Source organism: Sminthopsis crassicaudata, chromosome 3, assembly GCF_048593235.1.
Source record: "Sminthopsis crassicaudata isolate SCR6 chromosome 3, ASM4859323v1, whole genome shotgun sequence".
NCBI classification, from domain to species: Eukaryota; Metazoa; Chordata; class Mammalia; order Dasyuromorphia; family Dasyuridae; genus Sminthopsis; species Sminthopsis crassicaudata.
The window spans coordinates 181613025-181613245 of record NC_133619.1 but is presented as its reverse complement, the minus strand read 5'-3'; positions in this window follow the sequence as shown (position 1 = coordinate 181613245).

The window sequence follows — 221 nt, the reverse complement described above, 5'->3', positions numbered from 1 at the left end:
CCTGACCCAGGTTATTTTCTCCCAATGACTAGATATGTCCAGATTGTTAATAACACATCAGCTTTTATCACTCAATAAAATAGATTGCTCGTGGGAGTGAGGAGGAAATGGCATGACAGATTGCCTTGGTAGATCATATTCCCATAGTTTATTGATTTTTTCCATTTATTTTTAAATTTTCAATTCCAAATTTTCTCCCTCTTTCTTGCCCTTCCCCACCC